At 41.6% G+C, this 18,155-nt stretch overlaps 1 long non-coding RNA gene across 1 annotated transcript in view; it reads right to left on the bottom strand.

Annotated features, from left to right (window-relative positions):
- Positions 1-18,155, bottom strand: part of LOC138080250 (uncharacterized) — a 59,018-nt gene that overhangs the window by 28,184 nt on the left and 12,679 nt on the right. The window contains exon 3 of the long non-coding RNA XR_011144944.1: positions 5,646-5,750. This is a non-coding gene — a long non-coding RNA (uncharacterized lncRNA). The remainder of the gene's footprint in view (positions 1-5,645; positions 5,751-18,155) is intronic.

Raw genomic sequence — 18,155 nt, 5'->3', positions numbered from 1 at the left:
GTGGTCATGTATGGATGTGAGAGTTGGACTGTGAAGAAAGCTGAGCACCGAAGAATTGATGCTTTTGAACTGTAGTGTTGGAGAAGACTCTTGAGAGTCCCTTGGACTGCAAGGAGATCCAACCAGTCCATTCTGAAGGAGGTCAGCCTTGGGATTTCTTTGGAAGGAATGATGCTGAAGCTGAAACTCCGGTACTTTGACCACCTCACGCGAAGAGTTGACTCACTGGAAAAGACTTTGATGCTGGGAGGGATTGGGGGCAGGAGGAGAAGGGGACGACAGAGGATGAGATGGGTGGATGGCATCACTGACTTGATGGATGTGAGTCTGAGTGAACTCCGGGAGTTGGTGATGGACAGGGAGGCCTGGAGTGCTGCGATTCATGGGGTGGCAAAGAGTCGGACACGACTGAGCGACTGAACTGAACTGAACTGAAAAGACAAGGGAAGAGCCCACAAAAATAGAACAAAAGAAGGTCCGAGGACCGGAGTGAGGACCTCAGGTAAAACAAACAACACTCCTGGCTGGCCCAATTTACACAGGACAGGCCCAGGGAGATAAACATATAAAGAGAGGAGCCAAAGCTAGCTCTCTCTCTCTCCCACGCACTGGGGCGCTCTTCTGCTCGTGTCTTCGGATCAACGTGCCCTCACGCCTCGAAGATGGATTTTCCTGCTATCTTCTAAATAAAACAGAGCTGTAACACTGAGCTGTAACACTGATTTGTCTTAGAGCTATAACATGGTCCATTTGAGACCTGAGAGCTATAACACGGTCATTCCAAGACCTGGGAGCTGTGACATGCCGAGGGGGCTTTAATGTATGTCACTCCAAATCTTTGTTGTAACGAGACAAAGAACCAAGGAACATACTCTCGCGTGACATCTATGGTACCTGTTCTCTTAATGTTCCTTTCTGGTTGTCCAAGGTGTGTGCCCCACACAAACTTTCCCTTCCTTTTCCTAAATCCTATCAAAGTTTCCATTCCTCACAAGAGCTGATCTAAATCACACTGCTAAAAGGAAAGCAATTCTGATAAAATGAAGTCAAGTAAAACATGGATGATACTGCTAGGGTTCCTATATTAACTCTGTGGGGGATGTTTCTTCATTTAAAAAAAAGTAGGGACACGGAAATTCAAACGAAAGGGAGGACTTCTAATAATGAGACTCTCCTAGAGGACAGGAAACCAGCATGTTGGCCTCTTTCCCTGCAAGCACAAACTCTGTGCTAAGGATGAGAAACCTCAGCACTACAGAACACCATCTCAGATTGCTGAACATCACACCTCGAATCAACAGGTCCAGAATAGAACTTGGGAGCCCTGGCTACTCCTTCTGCTCTGGCCAGCACATACTACTTCCTTAGCCAAGAAGTTACGGTGGAGCATTTTTTCCTAGGAGGTTTCCAACGCTATTTTAAACTCTACGGAATCAAGCAGTAACAGGATGTGATTACATTTATAACCTTGGAACAGCCTGTCTGAGGCCTGAGCTCCACTTCCAAATGGTCTCAACAAGATCCATATTAATATAGGGGCAAAGTGGGCCTGCATCTTGACTTCTTTCTCAGTGATCTAGGAAGGAAGAACAAAGGGAAATTTCTGGACTTTCCACATCCAGAATCATGAAAGCAGATTACATTTATTCCTGATTTAATTTACTACAATGAAAAATTGGCCTAACTGTAATCACTTCGCAATGCTAAAGTAAGGACTTCCCTGATAGCAAAATAGGTAAGAATCTGCCTGCCAATGCAGGGGACATGGGTTCAATCCCTGGCCTAGGAAGATTCTACATGCCACACAGCAAGGAAGCCTGTGGATCACACCTTCTGAGCCATCGCTCTAGAGCCTGCAAGCCGCAACTACTGAAACCCATGCACTCTAAGGCCTGTGAACCACAACTACTGAGCCTGTGTGTGGCAACTACTAAAGCCCTTGCACCCTAGAGCCTGTGCTCCACAAAAAGAGAAACCACCACAATGAGAAGCCCAGGCAATGCAACAGAGAGACAGCCCACTCACCGCAACTAGCGAAAGCCCATGTGCAGCAACAAAGGCCCAGTGCAACCAAAAATAAAATAAAGAGAACTTTTAAAATGCTATGCTGGCTCTAAATCCCAATTCAGCATGGGAATTCTCACTGTGAGGAGCCCTGTAGCAGTGTACACGTTCTATGTGACTTTCTTGGCAAGGCCCCAGGGAGCCCAGAGCACTAGCCCAGGCTGGGCTGTCAGTGGTCTGGACACCACTGGGGGATGAAAAGGGCTGGCTGGCAGGTTCAGCAGATGGAATTACGAGGAAATGAAGGTGAAATTCAAGGCCAGGGAAGGGCTGGTTCAGGCAGTATTACCTGACAGCGCATGCTCAGGGAACTGGGAAAGCAGAAACAACAATAATCAATGTTTTAAATTATTTTCTATTCATCCAGGTAGTCATTCTGGTAAATATCAAAATTTTGCTGGATTTTCCTTATACTCTGCTAGACTTCCTTATACTTGTGTTTAATATTGTTTCTGAAATATATACTCAGGGCTGAAATTATGAGGAACGTCATAATCTTCCAATGAACATGAATCTGAGCAAACTCCAAGGGAAAGTGAAAAGACAGGGAAGACTGGCATGCTGCAGTCCATGGGGTCCCAAAGAATCAGACATGACTTAGCAACTGAATAACAACAGTAACAACGATAATCTTCCCATTGCTTAGACCTCTAAAGTTCTAAATCTGGTCCCTGGCTTCAATATGAAGCAAGAAAAAGCAGGATTCCAAAACTTTGTGGTCAATATTCACTCCTTCATTCAATAAACATTTCTTGATGGGCTAATAAGTGCCAAGTCTTTACTCAGTCCTGGGATACAGGAGCAAACAAAACAGATACACAGTCTCGTAAGAGGAGCTGACAAAAAGATTAGGATCCAAAGGAAAAGGTCTATACGAGAAACAGGTAGGATTCTGTGGCCAGCATTGGGATGCAAGGGGAGGAAACCTCTTCTGGGATGCCAGCAGAAGAGACCATGGCAGACAAGGTGCTGTTCAGGGAGATGAGCAGGGTCAAACAATGCCCTTATCCTCCCATTCCTTTTATCAAGGGAGAGAGCTACTGCAGTGGGTTGAGTTAATCAAGAACAAGTGACCAGGGTCCTCACAGGGCTACCAAGAAGCTGCTCCTTCTCTGCTCACGGCCATAGACTGTGAGACGTGGCACATAAACTATGTGTGAGATCCTGAAAGCACCAAAGAAAAACAAGACTTGAGCTGTCTGCTGGCAGGAATTCTAGGAAATACAGCAAGCCAGAAATGGGAAGCATAAAAACACTTGCCAGAAAAAGCTTGGTGACCCTCCCCTGACCTGTCACTAATACTTCCCTGACACCACAAGGAAATGAAAAAAACGTCTGATTTCACCTGCAGGGGTATGGCCAGGAAGAGACCTGCTGAAATCATCAGGCTTCAACCAATAGCCTCTTAAGAGGTATGCATTTCTGCTTTAGAGTGGGAAAAGGGCAAGGAGGGGAAAATGCTGCAGCCTGCCATGTTACAGGAAAGGAGACCTCTGAGTAGCTCAGTCCCAGCACTACCATAAGAGGAAGGCTGTAGTGAAGGTGCAGAGCTGATAAGAACAATAGCAAAAGATGCAAAGTGAATGCCCAGGCATCAGAGCAGTGGCCTAAAGAGATTTCCAAGTATTTGACCTCTCCGGGCCTCAGTTTCCTTATCTGAAAACAGAAATGACAGTAAGAGCATGCACTGGTTTCCTAGAGTTGTCGTAACAAATACTACAAACTGGGTGGCTTTAAACAATAGAAGTTTATCCTCTCACATTTCCAAAGGCTGCTGCTGCTGCTAAGTCACTTCAGTCGTGCCCACCTCTGTGCGACCCCATAGACGGCAGCCCACCAGGCTCCGCCGACCATGGGATTTTCCAGGCAAGAGTACTGGAGTGGGTTGCCATTGCCTTCTCTGGTTCTAGAGCCTAGAAGTCCAAAATATAGGGGTCAGCAGGGCACACTCCCTCTAAAGGCTCTAGGGAAGAAACCTTCCTTGCCTCTTCCAGCTTCCAGCAGGTGCCAGTAAACCCCACCTACATCTCAACATGGTTGTCTTCTGTGTTGTCTCCCACTTATTATAAGAATACCAGGCACTGGATTATGGCCCAATCAAGGAATGACTTCATAACTTGATTGTATCTTACAAAGGCCCTATTTCCAAATAAAATCACATTCTGGGTGGATATGAATTTTTAGGGGAACAGTATACAACCCTTCCACATAAAGAATTTATATATGTAAGGTACATAGAACAGTTCCTGGTAAATGCCATATGTGAGTTAGCTACCTTTTGTCATCATCTCCAGCAGATAGTAGCTGCCATGAAATATGTGGATGCTCTGTTGTATATGAATCACCCTCCTTCCATTTTGAGTCAGAGGCAAGAAACTGGATGGGACTAGAGTTCCAAAAAGAGCAGATGAGGAGAGAGGTAGAACATGATGGGTGTATTACCACTCAACAACCCCCGCAATATACCCACCAACACCCTATCAATATACCTAGGCTGGACGGAGGAAACACCTGCTACAGTCACATGTTTTTTGAACAGAACTTATCATTCCAAACTAACGATAGCCCTATCAAAGCAGTCTCCAAATAAGGACCCACTTAGGAGGAGCTTCCAGAGCCAGGAGAGGTGCTACACCAGTGAGCCCAGCAGCTTCATCACACAGTCAACTGAGTTCTGATCCCAAACTGCTTTATACAGCATATTCATCCCAGAGTAATGCAGATCCAGGAACTTCCCTGGCAGTCCAATGGTTAAGACTCTGTGCCACTACTGCAAGGGGCATAGGTTCAATCCCTGGTCAGGGAACTGAGATCCCGTGCATGACATGTGGTGTGGCTGAAAGGATATACAATGAACCAAAGTGAAATGAGCTGAAACAAAATAAAAGAAAATGGAGCTTTGCTATTTGCTATAGCTAGAATACCTTACTTTCAAAATTAGGGGAGGGGAGAATAGATTAAAGGCTCCTGTTCTTACTCCTTCAGTAAAGGGGTTTGGGACACTACTGAAAAGAAACAGAGCCAGATCAACTGCTATCTTCATATCAAAATAAATTTCAGATGGATCAAAGATTTAAAAATACATATCCATACAATGTACTCAAAGACAATAACTTTTTATAATTTTGAAGTCAGAAAGAATGCCTTTTCTAAACATTGGCCTAGCAGCAAATATAAGGGAAAAGATGATCTTTGACTACCTGAAAATGTCAAACTCTTATAAACAGATAAAAACTTCACAAAGGTGAAAAACCAAAGACAAACTGGGAACAATATCTGCACCATATACAACTGTGAACACTTCCGCTCTTACAAATTATTTTAAAAAATACTAGTAGGAAAATGTGCAAAGGACATGACATGAATGAGTGATTTAAAAAATATATACATCTGCCCCAAAGATACTGGATTTATATTTATAAAAGATGTTTAATCTTTAATATTCACAGAAATGTACACTAAATCATATTTATTGCCATGTTTCAGTTACTATTCAAAGCATTTTACTTGGACTAACTGATTTATTTCTCATGAAACAGGTGCTATCATTAACCCTACTTTAGAGAACTTAAATGACTTACCCAAGGTCACATAATAAGTGGCTGAGTCAGAATTCAGTCCCCATCAGGCTAGCTCCAGAGTCACAGCCTCAACTACCACGTTACAGTGCTAAGACCACATGTCATCTGTCAGGTGAGGAAGACAAAAAACACACAAGCCAGAGTTACTGATGATATGGAGAAACAGGCAATCCCATGCACTGCTAGTGTTAACATTCTTAAGTGTAGTTTGGCCCCATGAACCAACATTTTAACTGTGCATATCCTTTATTTTTTAATTTTTTTGTGTGCATATCCTTTAATTCAGGCATTCCATTTCTTGAAATTTATCCGAAGGAGATACATAGACAAGAGTATAAAGATTACATACCAAAGTATTTTCTAAAGAATGTATATAATACCGCAGATATAAACCTCAATGGGCATACCAAAAATCCAACAAATTCATTCATTCAGCAAATATTTATTGAGCACCACCTGTATACCTGGAGCTGGTACTAAGCTATAGGTACAGAAAAAGTAGATTAAAAAAAAAAATCCCTATTTTCAGGGAGTCTACATTCTAATGAAGGGTGTTAGGCAATAAATAAGAAAAAAAAGTAGTATAGCATGTTGGGGTAAACACTATAAAGAAAAGTAAAGGAGAGAAGGGAGAGGGTAAAGGAAGGGGGATTGTTACAACTTGAAGTAAGAGCATCAGGGAAGGCCCTGCTGATTAGAGATGAGATAAACAGATTAAATACTAAGTAATATGCATTATGGTATATCCATACTTGGAAATATAATTCAGCTATTAATTCTATGTTTACTGACATGAAAAGATGTCTATAACACACAATCCAACAAAAAAAGATTCTCACTACACACAAAAAATAGGTAATTATGGAAGGTAATGAATGTGTTAACCATATTGTGGTAATCATATCAAATCATCACACTGCACACCTTAAACATACACAATGTTACATGTCAATTATATCTCAGTGAAACTAGGGGGAAAAAGGAGAAAAGGATTACAGGACAGTTTTAAAGAAGAAAAACAGTATTAAGGTATGGATCCATTCATGTGAAATTATTAATACATGTGTGCACACGGTTATGCTCTAAATGGGAAAGAAAACAACACAGAAAGGTTGATAATACCAAGCAAGGGTCTAGGCTGAGTGCAGATAAGTGGTACAGGCAGCATACGTTTGTTCTTCCACCTACTCATTCACCCTCTTCTGCACACCTACGCTTTGATCCAGAAAGGATTATAAGGACAGCAAATCCACAGAGCCCCACAAGTTCATTAACTCTCCCTATCCTCCTGCTCTTCCCAGAAGCCAGGACAGTGATAGTGTGAAAGGAATAAAAGCTTAAGATGAAGAAAAGCTGAGAGGTCATAACATGGATGGAGAGAAGCCCCCAGAGATTCAGATTCCTCTACCTCAGCACACGGGAAACATCCTGGGAGGTGTATTTCCCCCCTGAAAATCTCTAGGATTTGAAGCAAGTCTATCTGATTTAGATTCTCTAGTCCAGCTCCTACTACACCCCAACGGCCTTGCAGGGCAGCCAAGAGCAAGACTGACTCATTCATAGGGCGGTGACAAGCCACAGCAGGCCAGAACACTGCCCCTGGCATACCAGTGCCCACATCTTCCTTGGAGCAGAAAATGACACAGAGCTGAGCCCTTTTTGCCCCCTACTTATCCCTCCCTCCATGCCTGGACCCAACAAGCTACCCTGGCTATGCCATGACACCCTAGAGATAAAGACTTCCCCACTAAATTTCTCAGGCCAGGTCTCCACCAAGAAAGCTTCCCGAGGTGACCAGCCATGCCAGTTTGATAGGAACATTTTCAGCTGGGATGCAGTTTCGAGTATATCCCTAGGTCCAGATATTTTGCTCTCAAATATGTGGAAGCAGAATATACTTCTGGTTTGAGCATAAAGCCACAAACAAGAAACTGGCAACTTCCTAAAGGTGGAATCCATGATGCTCTTCCCTATTTCTTTAGCCTGAGGGTAACCATGGAGGCACATGAATAGAGATAGGGAACCCAGGGGAAGATTTGACTATTTCAAAATATTTCTCAAACACTATCTGTTGCCTTTTGGATACCTACTCTATGCCAGGCCCTATGTTAAGAGCTTTCATATACTTACACCAAAAATGACAAATTACTCTTATCAAACATTCCTATTATATGCTACTAAATTTAGACAGTTAAAGCTCATGCAGGTCCAACTACCCAGGTGATAGCTGAATATCCAGGCTTAAAATTAGGTTGAGGGTAAAAATCTGAGACTCTCCTCCAGGCTACAACACAGAAGAATCACTATATTACTACTATCAGGCCACAGCCTCAAGGCCCCATTCCAGCTTCTGCTCTCTCTCCTGGGCTTTCAGAAGGTAACATCACACACACACACACACACACACACACACACACACACACGGCTTTCAGAAGGTAACATCACACACACACACACACACAAATCTTAAACACATTTAGTCTGTAAGTAGAAGAAATTCTTCACTAGTGTAGAGTGTAAGGTGAATCAGAGAAAAACCAAAGCAATCATCTCTTCAGCAGAACAGTCTCTTTCTTTATCTACCTCTCTCTAGTCTTTTCTGAATATGCAGTTATTGAGCAGCTTCTATTATGCTTATCACTATAGGATATAATCATAAGACATGCCTCCTGCTTGCAAGAATTTTACTCTATTTAGAAAGACAAAATCAACACACAAGAAACCTGTCACTGAAAAAGGCAACTCCAATGTATATGTAAAACTGAAGTAGACTGACAGATACAGAAGACAAACTAGTGGCTACCAAAGAGGAGAGGGACAAATTAGGGATTACAGATACAAACTACTACGTATAAAGTAGATAAGCAAAAAGGATACATTGCATGGCACAAGGAATTGCAGCCATTATAACAGCTATCTTAAAATGGAGTATAATTTGCAGATGTACACCATGCTGTACACCTGACACTTTATAATATTGTCAATCAACTACTCTCCAATAAAGAGGGGAGGAGCAATAAGATTTCCAGTGCAAGAGTGCTGCAAGTAACACAAATGGAGGGGTAAATGATGTTAGACAAATGGTACACACAGGTATCTTCAATTTCGAGCACAATCTCCCTTTTGTCCTATTCTTAGTAGAAATGTGTCTCACTTCAAGAAAAATCTGAAAATACAAAAATCCAAGACATAAAATTGGGAATCATTCACTAGAAAAAAGGATTTCTTTGCTGTAAAGTTTAAGACAGGTAAGATAGTAAATTTTATGTGTTTTTATCACAATTTTTTTAAAAGCCAATGTACATAGGGGTTAAAAATTTCAGCAACACAGGAAGATTAAAAAAAAACACAGAAACAAACCTCCAGAAGTAGTCTTTTTCTGGCCAGTATATAGAGTCCTCTCCTTTTTTCATACAAATACTAATACTAGCATGCCATAAACTCTTATCTTGCTTGCTTTAGTTTTCTCTTAACAATAGACCTTAGAGATTGCTCCGTATCTGTGTATTGTGTGTGTGTGCACACGTGTGTGAAAAGGTGGGTATATCTTTTTAAGTGCTATATAATATGGTGCTATCCACCATATCAACTAGTCCCTTATCAACATACAGTAAGACATTTTTTATCCAAATGTGTTAACGGCTTTGCACACCAATTTTTGCACATTTTTCCCCCACAACAAAAATGTTCAGATTTTACCCTTCATAATACTTCCAAGCAACTGTGCTGTGAGCTAAGTCATGTCCAATGCTGCGATGCTAGGGACTTTAGCCTGCCAGGCTCCTATGTCCACAGGATTCTCCAGGCAAGAATACTGGAGTGGGTTGCCATGCTCTTCTCCAGGGGATCTTTCCAACCCAGGAATTGAACCCACATCTTTTACGTCTCCTGCATTGGCAATCGGGTTCTTTACTATTAGCGCCACCTGGGAAACCCAATTATGAATGATAACTGACATTTGCTTTAGTTTGAATTTAACAGTGCTTCACTTAGGCTCATCTCTACTAGGCTCTATGTTGTGGAATACACACACCATCCTCTGAATAATTTGTTCATCCTTCATTCTATCATCTATCTTTATAAATGGTTTGTCAATGATATAGCAGTCCTCCCTTATCTGTGTGGGATACATTCCAAATCTTGGAACCATGGACAATACCAAACCCTATATATACTATGTTTTTTCCTATAGCATACAGAGCGTAGGTATGCTGAACTAAACGATGATTCACATCCTGGACAGGAAGGAGAAGGATGGCACAAGATTTCATCACATTACTGAGAACAACATGCAATTAAAAACTTACGAATTGTTTATTCCTGGAATTTTCCATTTCATATTCTCAGACCTGAAGTATCTGAAACTGCCAAAAGCAAAACCTCTGATGAGGGCGAACTACTTCTACCCTTTACTGTGTTTAACACTCAGAAAATTAAAAATATACATACATACATACACACACACATTCATTACTTAAGTAATTTTTTCTAAAAACACCTCCTTCACTTCAGAGTCTCTGAGTCTGCTATTTGGTGTCTTTTAGAGAAAGCACAGTGAGACAGAACAACTGAGGGCTCTATAGACTCACAAGGTTTGAATCTCAGTTATTCCAAGTTAATCCACTTCTCAGAGCCTCTGGCTTGTCATCTGTAGACCAAGAGCAATGCCATGTATCTCCCACATAAGGAAAATTGCCATACAGGGTGAAAAGTCCATTCAAGAGGACCAAAGTACTTTCTCTATTGAATTAGAACTGCCTGGGGAAGTCCAGAAATTGCTCAGAGAAGTGGTAAACAACAAGAAGGAATCTGATCAGTCAACGAGAGAAAGGCTGCCTCTGGCAGAGGTAACAACACACATGCCCAGGGTAAGAACTGCGCAGAGCCACAAAGTGCCATCGCAGGTACTAATAAGAAGGTGAAAGGCAACTTAATCAACAAGTCCTTACTGAGTACCTCTACACACTAGGCGCTAAAGACAGAATCATGAGCAAGAAGGTCCCTGTCCTCATGGAGCTTACAGTGTAGTAAGAGAGAAAGAGTAAAAAGCAGTAAGTGGTCTAGTGGAAGCAAACAGGGTGCTATAATAATGTGGTGTGCTTTACATAGAGAGGCCAAAAAAGACCTCCAAAATGAGATAATGCTCAACTGAAACCTAAAGGCAAAGGATGATGAGGTGAAGAAATCAGGGTAAACAGTATTCTAGGCAAAGGCCTGAAGCCAGAGAACTGAAAGCAGGTGATGATGCATGCAGGAGATAAGGGGAAGAGGGACTTGAAATGAGACTTGAAATACAGGGAGGGACCAGATCTTACTAGGCCTTGTAGGCCACAATTTGAGCCAAAATGTGCAAGACTTTGTTCCAACCTGAGACATCTGGACCTGACTGTATAGGTAACACAAATGCAACACAGGACTTTAAAAGGAGAGACGAGGCTGGGTTGTTTTTTTTAAGGACAGTAGAAGCTTTTTAGAGGATGGCTGCAATAGGGAGTGACAATAGCTTGGAGACCAAAAGACAGCCTACATTAGGGCACGGTCACTGTGTACAGAGAGACAAGCATCCCAGAGGCAAATCTGAAGTGCAGTTGACAGCCTTCAAAGTCTATGTTCCATTCTGCTTTCTCAGTCCAAAGCCTAAGTCCCCAGTATATTCCAGAGCTACTGACCAGCAGTCTACCGGGTCATTAAGGCCCTCTTACCAGGTAGAGTCTGCCTCACTGGGAATGTGTGCCTACCACCAGCAATGAGAAGATGAGGTACACAGAGACAGTTATCCACTGTCCCCACTGGATGACCGGTGACAGTCTGAGTTTCCTGGGACCTCAGGATCCAAGTAAAGAGTTCAAATCCTTTTCCCTCCCCTTTAGGGGAGGGATAAGGGGAAGGTGGTCAAAAGAGTCCTCTAAGTCAGAGTTTCTCCAAATATGGTCTGTAGATGATGACTGGTGTGAGAGTCACCTAGAAGGCCAATCAAAATACAGATTCCTGCTTACCACCCATATCAATTTAAACAGGATAGCAGGAGTAAAGACCAGGAATTTGCCTTTTTTATTTTATACTGGAGTACAGCCAGCCGATTAACAATGTTGTGACAGTTTCAGGTGCATAAGAGTGTGACTCAGCCATATATATACATGTGTCCATTCTCCCAGGAATCTGCATTTTAGATAAGTATCCAACTCTTCAACACTTGCCTCCATGGGTAATTCTGATATATTAAAGCCTCAAAACCGTAGCTCTAGGAATAGGGCTAATGGAGGAAAGCTGACTGGCAATGTCAAAACCAGGGGACTGCACAGAGCCAAGACTCAAGCTGGGCAGGAAATAAACTAAAAAAGGAGTCAGAAGGGCTTATGAAATTTGAAGGCCCCCAAAGCAGAAAATGGAAGGCAGGACATCAGAGCATGGGGATTAGAGAGCAGAGCAATCAAAGACGGGTAGCACTTTTGGGGCAATCACTAACGATGGCCATGATCTCCAGCTGCCTTACGTTGGGTTTTCCCAGGAAGCACTAGGAGGGGAGTGCAGAGGATTCATCTCACACAGACCAGCTGACTGGGCCTTGGATGTCCAGTATGTGCAGACAAGCACTCCATCCAACCATCATAAGGGGGACAACACCACTAATCAGTAAGTACTGTTTCTATCCCAGTGATTCCCCTTTAGCATCCACCACGATGCCAGTTATTGGTCAGGCTGTAGAAGAGCACCAGGCTACCAGAAAAACATACAGAACACCTCTAAAGGGTAATGACTTAGCCCTACTCACCAAGATTCCTTACTTGGCACATCAGAGCCCTCTAACATTGCCATAAACTCTAGGACAACTCCAGGTAAGAAACTTTGAAGCCCACTGCCTTCAACCTTCAGATCCTACCATCCATGCATACCCAGCCAGCCTTTCACTACTCTTTACTAGGCCTCACCAAGAGTCCCACCCTATATTCTACACTCTCATGTCCCTCAAACTTCAGAGAGAAATTCCACAGATTCAGGTTAGGCAGGAAGTCCTGAACTCCTGAGGCTAGCTCCTATGCTTAATTTGGAGGGAGGAGATAGCCTGAAGGAGTGCTCACCATACCTGAAGGGAGAACCCTCAGCCTACCAGAAGGGAGCACGGAGATTGCTGAAGGCTTCTGTACAGGAAACTTATTAAAAATATGAGCGAGTTGAGCCTAATACATTTAAAAGGAGGGAAGGTAAGCTCCTAGGAGCAGAAATTAAAGCAGGGGCAGGGTGAGGTAAGATAGGATTTCTGGGGATTTGACTTTAAGTAGCATATAAAACACAAAGCAACACAAAATTTAGTTCAAACTTTTATGTGTTAACTACCTGATCCTTCCTATAATCCAACAGCTGGTTTTACACTAAAGAAGTAACAATGCTAGAAGATAATTTTAGTAATTCCAAAGATTATTTATGGCTTTAATCCTGAACTGCTTGCCCTATCCCTTCTTATACTCCACCCATGATCCTGATTCTCTAGGTTTTTCACCTAATGATTCAGCTTCCAACTTCATCCTTGCCTCATCTTATTATCCCTAAGCCTTTTGCTTTTTTCCTTGCTTGCTTAGGATTGCACTCCACTCTCAGCTACTCTGCCATCAAACACTCAAACAATCCGCCTATTCAGATCCTCAACCGTGATCCTAGGTACTCATGCCCCTTTCATGGCCAAGTCCCCGTGGCCATGGCCAAGGATCGATAGGAGATACCCAAGCAGTGGCGGGGCATTTAAGGAAGCATGTTCTGAGCACATTAAACAGCCTATGTAAAGTCCCTCCAGCAAGAAAGCTTAACTGAAGAGACCTGGGGATGACCTGGGGAGATCAAGGTAGAGAGTACACCATGGCAGATGATGCTGGAGAGACCAAGAAGGAGGGTCTTGTAAGACATATGAAGCTGTTTTATCATTCTCTTAACAAGTATTCACTGAATGCTTACAATGTGCCAGGCATTGTCCTGTTTTACTGCTGTAAATAAAACAGACAATATCCCTACTCTCAGAGAATTTACATTCCAATTGGTGGAAACTATAAACAAATTTGTGGCTAAACTAGACAAATATCACTTATGAGCAAGTGCTATGTAAAGAAATAAATAGGTGATGTCCTGGAATATACATATATAAGGGGCTACTTCATAATCATTAGGTGGTCAGGGGAAAGCCTCTCTGAGGAGATGACATTTAGAAGTAGGTATCCAGGGACTTCCAGGTGGTCCAGTGGTTAAGACTCTGCACTTTCAATCCAGGGGGTGTAGGTTCAATATCTAGTTGAACTAAGATCCCATATGCCACATGGCACAGTCAAAAAAAATTTTAAATAATAAAAAAATAAAAGTAGGTACATCTAAATAAAAAGGAATGAGCCATTCAAAAATCAAGGGAAAAAGCATTCTAAGTGTGCTAAGAGTACATACATGCAGAGGAGTTAGATCATGATCATTCTTACATTTTATAAAGATCACTCTGGCTGCAGTGTGGAGAACGGAATCAAGGTAGGAGAATAAAATCAAGACTGCAGACAAAAATGAAAGTGGATGGACATGGGTTTGGGTGGACTCCGGGAGTTGGTGATGGACAGGGAGGTCATGGGTTCGCAAAGAGTCGGACACGACTGAGCGACTGAACTGAACGGAACATTAAGAGGAACAAAAAGCAGACAATAACAATGATGATAATAGCTAATACTCACACAGCACATTCTAGATGCCTATCCATTGTTCTAAGCATTTTACATACATTAATTCATTTAAATCCTCACAAATACTATATTTTATAAATTAGAAAACTAAGGTACAGGACAGCAGCAAGGAAGAAGAAAGCAACTGGATCCAAGAAATACTGGGGAGGACAAGTCCTGTGACAGGCTGGCTGTCAGCTGGGAAAAGCGGAGAGAGGACCTGGAATGACCACTAGGCTTTGGGCCCAGCAACTGCATGGGTGGTGGTGCTATTTACCACGTGACAAGACACTGGAGGAGAAGCAAGAGGGGCAGAGCAGGAGCTGCATTCTGCTGAGTCTTCAAAACGTCCCAGTGAAGTTGTCCGTGTGAGCAATTGGATAGTCTGGTCTGGAGAGTGATCTGGGCATCATCCACGTGCAGACGGTAACTGAAGTGGTCAGAGAGGCTGAGACCACCTAGGGGGTATAAGAAGAAAAGAAAAGGGAAAAAAAAGGCCTAGAAACAGAATGATGACTTTTAAACCACAAAAAGTTCAATAAAAAATAAAAAAATAAAAAATTTTAAACTACATAAGAAAAAAAGAGAAACCAAAAAAAGTTTTAAAAAGCACAAAAAGAATCACTGACAACAGAAAATAATACCTTAATGTCCCTCAATAGAAAAAAAGGTAAATAAAACATAATACATCTAGTCTATGAAACACTATACGGTAGCCAAAAAGAATGAGACCTATCTTCATGTACCAATATGGAATACTGTCAAGGCACATTACTGAATCAAAGAAAGAAATACATGAATGATACATAAAATGTGACCCCATTTGTGTAAATAAATAAAACACAAAAATAGCACTTTAAATTTTATCTGGGTTCATACGTATGTATGAAAACACAAAGTCTGGGAGGTACTTTCTAAACTTAACAGGTTGCCTCTGGAGAAGGAAATGGCAACCCACTCCAGTACTCTTGCCTAGAAAATTCCATGGATGGAGGAGCCTGGTGGGCTACAGTCCATGGGGTTGCAAAGAGTCAGACACAACTGAGCAACTTCACTCTGGGAATATAGAAATAATTGAAATAGGAGAGCAGGAGTATTTAAAACACCTATAAGGTTTTGAAATTAACAGTTTTTAACATATTCATATTTTAATTCACAACAGAAAAAGGTGCTCCAAAACTGGAAATTCATACTTGTGTAAATTGTGGAAGATTTTAAATGTGGTGTGATTTCGACAATGTTTTAAATTTTAGTTACATTTTATTCTGATGAGAATTTTTATCAAGATGTTGAGCTTTTGTTTTTTGAAACTAGTTTGTCATAACATATAGCACATAATCATAGTATTTATTTTCTAACACTACTGTGAGTGTGTAGACTTAAATTTACTGCTAAGAGAACAATTATTTGTAAAATAATATTAAATCCAGTATTAGCTGTCTATTTCAGACACTACTTGCAGAGATCTATGTTACATTTTTTAAAGAATAACCCTCATGGTTGAAAGCAAATGTACTCTTTCTCTTGGTGCAGCTATTAGTGTTCTAATAAGCATGAGGTTATATTAAGGTGGTGGCAGCTGGAGGATAATATTGATTCCACTGGGAAACTTAGGTTTTCATAAACTTCTGGGAAAATAGTTTTCCTTGTACTGCTGAAGTTTCTTTTTGGTATAGTATCTTTCTTAAAGAAAAGCGTAAGGGAGAAATTGAAGCCTGTACCTTTCCTCAACTGACCAGCACTGTATTCATGAATACTGTGTATCTTCCAATGGACAGTGTGGAAGCTGTTCATTTTTCAATCTGAAGTAAAAATACTTTCAAAAACCTTTTTAAAAACCTACATGTTTTGATTTTTTTAGACTATATTATTATATTGTCTATAAAATTAAAGATCAGTTTTTCAAAAAATAATGGGAATTCCTACACCTTCTTCTCAATTTTGCTATGAACCTAAAACTGTTCTAAAAAAATAACTCAGTTTTGAAACGCTGGAAAAGAGGGAGCCTACAAAGGACATCCTTTACTTCAAATACTAAACTTTCTGTTTCTTCCACCTTCGACTGGCCTTGATGTTTAAATCTTCCGGCTTGCCATCTCTCCATGTCTGAGAAGTCAACACCAAACCCCCTAATTCTACACTCTAGCCTGAATCCTTGGCCCCAGACCAAGTCTGGCCACAGATCCCCTAGACTGGGCCAGAACCCCTGGAGGAGGGTGAAATGCCTAAGTCCTAAACAAATATGAGAGAATGAGTGTGAAGATGCCAGCTTCAAAGACAGGAATCAGGTGGCCTTGCTGGCCAGCAGCAATCTCAAAAGGTAAAAAGTACTTGAAGATCTGGAAGCAGCTCTGCAGTGCTGGGGGATGAGGCTGGGGGACAGTCAGACAAAATCAGGGGATGCAGTGTGGGACAAGCTGAAGAGATCGTCAGCCCCACTCATGAAGATACAGTGAGACAATATGGTGGAAACCACATTCACAGCAAAAGGAAGAGGGGAAGCTGCATTCTATGAAGGGGCTGGGGCATGGTGGAAGGTTGTCTAGGCATATCCAGAAGAGTCACTGCAGATCAAAGCAGCAACTGCAGGAGGCACAGCGTGAAAGTTTAGAAAATTTCTGGAACAGCAGAAAGAGACCAGGGACTTGGCTCCTTCCTGAAAAGAAAGAAGGTTCTACAAATGAGGAGCAAGGACACTGAAATAAAGCCTTTCCTTCGTCAATAAACCAAAGGCAGAGAAATCAGGACAGATCTCTGGTGATTGTGCTCTTAACCTCCTGAGGATGAAAGACGATATATTTGGTCTACATGTTTTCCTGGCTACCCAAAGAGATGACACTGCCTAGGTCTTACCCAATAACTGACTCACCGTCAATTAGTCTCTATCACAGCCTGCTGTGCCTCACGCATCACATAGTCACATACCGAACAGCTCTGAAAAGAAAACAATCTGGTGTGAGCTGTCAAAGTCCTCTCGGTACCTGACCTCACCCTCTGGGGTAGGTTTCATTTCAAAACTGAAAGGGACTGAAAGGCTGGGGAAATCCAAAGATCAACAGAGCCCAAGAACAGGTGGTTCCCAGGAGAAAAGGGTCCCATGCTGGAATTCAAAACAGAAACCAGACCACTGATAAGGCAGTTAATGATGTCTGTCTCCAAGCCTTCAGATGCCATTTATACATTTCCCAATATTTACAACAGAGAATGACCATGATAATCCTACTGCTGACAACTAAAAATATAATTCTCCAAATACTCAAAAAACTTCTTGGCTTTATTAAATTTTAGAGCTTTGGGGTATCTCCAATAGCTGGGGTATTGGGGGGATTTCTTAATTCTGCAGTCATTCACATGGGCCACATTGTAATAGTAACGAATTCTATCACCCCCTGTTCTGTCTTTATCTTCTCATGAACCCTTGGAAAAACTCTTGTCCCACTAAAAAATCACCAATCAGTTCATGATGGCTCTCTCACTACAGCAATACTCAATACAATGAAAGTGTACCTCATTACAAGAGTCAGTTTATTTTCTTGAGATTCATTTTAACTACCTGAGTGACCCTTAGGTAAGTCACTTAACCTTTCTGGGCTCAGTTTCTTCATCTACAAAGTAAGGGGGTTGGAAACAGACATAAGGAAAGCAATAAAACTTCCCTTAACTGAGAAAAAACTTAGGTTTTTAAGTCTAAAAGGTTCATCAAGTGGCAAGCAGAGTTTCTTTTAAATATCATATCTAAATCTATCATGATAAAACACTAAGCATGAAGAAAAAACAAACTTTCAAAGACAAGTGGCTATTACTTACAAAGGGAAAAGAATCC

Source organism: Capricornis sumatraensis, chromosome 1 (genome assembly GCF_032405125.1).
Source record: "Capricornis sumatraensis isolate serow.1 chromosome 1, serow.2, whole genome shotgun sequence".
In the NCBI taxonomy this organism is placed as follows: domain Eukaryota; kingdom Metazoa; phylum Chordata; class Mammalia; order Artiodactyla; family Bovidae; genus Capricornis; species Capricornis sumatraensis.
The sequence above is the reverse complement of the archived record's forward strand: the minus strand, read 5'-3'. Positions and strand labels throughout refer to the sequence as shown.